Raw genomic sequence first — 3371 nt, 5'->3', positions numbered from 1 at the left:
AGGAAGATCTATTATATCAAGAATTTCAGAGGATTATATCCGTCAAACGGCAATAGACTCTATGCATGCAGTTTTTCTGGGTGTCGTTCGAGCCTTGTTAGTTCTATGGTTCGATTTAAAGATTGGAAAATTTACAAAATATTGTCAAGTTGTTGATGAAAAAGTTAGTCTTATTACACCACTTGATTTTTTACCTCGATTACCAAGAGCTATGATGGATAATCTTATGTATTTAAAGGCAAGTGAACTCAAAGTATGGTGTTTTTACTACTCGGTTCCAATTTTAAAAACATTTATGCCTAGTAACTATTTTAACCATTATATAATGCTCGTCAACGATATGTTGAATCATTAAATTTAGCTGAAGACCTGATCCAGGACTTTGTAAGACAATTTAGCTTGATGTATGGCAGAGAAAATATGACTGCAAATTTACACCAACTACTTCATTTGTCAACAACTGTTCGTGATTTTGGACCATTATTCACCACAAGCTGCTTTCCTTTTGAGAATGCCAATGGCATCTTAAAAACGTTGGTAACTGGATCAAAGTTTGCTGATTTACAAATTTGTAGTGGTTTATCTATTTTTATGAATTTACCACGACTTAAAACAAAACTTATACCCAATAGTTCAAGTGCTGAATTTTGTGATAAACTTATGAGCCATCGAAATGATAAATATAAATCATATAAAATAACAGACAACTCTTCAATAGTCGGATGCATGGTAACAAATAATGAGCTCACTCCCGATGTAGTGAAAGCATTTCAATCATTTAATATTGGCAACAAAAATGTAAAATTCTTTTATCGTTTTTTTAGAGCAGGTATTCTTTATACATCAGAGATGTATGAAAGAGCTCGAAAAACCAATTCAATGTACGTCAAATATAATAAAAATGATCAGCCTTGTTTTGGCATCATTCATTGCTTTTTTAAAATTTCTACTTGTGATTGTGCTTTGTGTGGAGAAACCCTGGTAGAAATAATCTCTCCGGATTTCTACGGATTTTTCCGGATTTTCTTCTGACTTTCTCCGGATCGTCTCCGGATTTCTCCAGATTTTCTACGCAATTGAGACTTCCGGAGATATTATTCCGGAGTTTTTTCGGGTTTTCTCCGGATTTTCTCCGGATTTTTTCAGAAAAAATTTCTTTTTTATTTTTCGTATGTAAACTCTTATTTCTACTTTTTCTTAATAATTTTTCCATTTTTTTGTGTTTGTTTTTTTAAGTCAAAATTCCGGAAAAAATCCGGAGATATTATAGAAATAGTCTGGAGATTACTCCGTAAATATCTCCTGAAGTCTCAATTACGTAGAAAATCCGGAGAAATCTGGAGTAAGTCCAGAGGAATCCGGAGAAATCCGGGGAAATCCGGAGAAATCCGGAGAAAATCCGGAGAGATTATTTCTACCAGGGAAATTGTAATACTCAGTATTATGCTATTATCGAAAAAATAAGGACCTCTTTACCATTTTCTACTGAGCCTGAGATTAGTCTTACTTTTATTCATCAATATAGACAAACTGATACAGTATCGGTAGTACCAATTAATGATATAACATGTGTTTGTTTTCATGTTAAAATAAAGCCACAAAACATTTCCTACATTGTTGAACCAGTAAACCTAGTTGAAATGGAATAATATACTTAAATTAAAAATAATGATAATTATAAATATGTATAAAAATGTTTATATGAAAAATAAAATATATAATAATAATAATAATAATAATAAATAAATGATGATAAAAAAAATCTTCTGTTTTCATTAATGAACTCAATTTTTCTCTAATATAATCGTTAACGTATTCTGGGATGAAATTATAAACTAAACTAAATAAAAACTATTTACAATTACGAATTTTTAATTTGTTTATTGAATTTGAATATTGAGGATGTGACTTACCTGTTAATTTCTCCGGCTAAATTAATTCTTCAAAAATGAACAGGCTCACGCTTGAGTTGTTATTATTTTATTTTTACACAAAAAAATTTTTCTAAGTTTTTCTTTATACTTAGAAAAATTTTCATGCATGATAGAAAAAAAGTCTAAAAAAAAACTTAGAAAAATTTTTTTATGTAAAAATGAAATAATAACAACTTAAGTGTTGTTAGAGCCATTAATTTCAAGGCTTAACTGGTGAAAATAATTGTGCCGAAAAAATACTGCACACGCAAGGCTTATTTGTCACCTCACAAAACAAGCACGTCTTAAGTATAGAAACACACCGCTTGGAAAACGTCTTAGATTATTAAATAACGACTTAACCCATGGCAAAAATGGCTTATACCGCTAAAAATTGCTTGTACTGCTCAAGTCTTATTTTTTTATCCCGGGTGACTATTGTATGACTGAAGAATTAAAAGAAACAAAAGAATATGTTGAATGTAAGTCAGTAGTCATTGGCAATGAAAGTTGTCCAAAAAAAGAAAACAAAAAAGTCATTGTTGATTATAAAGACGTAAAAATAACAATCATACCGATAGGCTCAGTACTAAACGATCAATTAATACAGGATAGAATGTAAAACAGAGAGCAATATTGTATCATCATTCCAAGGAACTTTATGGAAATCAATCGAAAAAGCATTCAAGGATAAAATCGTGCTACCTTTAACGCTTTATTTTGATGATTTTCAAATAAACAATCCTTTGGGAAAACATTATAAGGAAGGCTCACTGGGTGCAGTTTATGTTACACTTTCATGTATTCCGCCAAAATACAAGGGTAAATTAGAAACAATTTTTCTAGCCCAGTTGCATAAGACTCAGGACTACGATTCTTTTGGTAACAGCCGAACTTTTTCAAATATCAAAGAACAACTGATGGATTTCGAAGAAAATGGAATTACAATTTCCCAAGATGGTAAAGAAACCCAGATCTACTTTGTACTGATGCACATAAGTGGTGATAATTTAAGCCAAAATAAAATGTTGGGATTTGTGGCAAGTTTCAATAAAACAAATTGTTGTCGGTTTTGTTTTGCAAGCAAACAACAGAGAAGCACACAAATGGTGCCAAACAAAAAGTTAGTAAGAACTAAAAAAAATTATTCGAACCATGGAAAAACATTTTCTATGGGTATCATAGCCAATCTAACTTGAGTCAAGAAGAATTTAGTCGAATTCTGTACAAGATAGCAAGCAAGGTGAAAAAAATAAAATTCAATCACATACCCGGAAAACAATTGAAATTTATTAAAGATTGCGTAATAAACTTAACCGAAATGACTATCTACTTGCCAGAAAAAATGTCAATGGAAAATCCAGATGACAAAAATTTGTGTGAAAATATGATCAATTTACAAAAAATTACATTAATTAATCAATTTATTACGTTGAGTTATCCAAGACAAATGATTGA

Source organism: Aphidius gifuensis, linkage group LG4 (assembly GCF_014905175.1).
Source record: "Aphidius gifuensis isolate YNYX2018 linkage group LG4, ASM1490517v1, whole genome shotgun sequence".
NCBI lineage: Eukaryota > Metazoa > Arthropoda > Insecta > Hymenoptera > Braconidae > Aphidius > Aphidius gifuensis.
Note: the sequence above shows the minus strand (reverse complement) of the source record.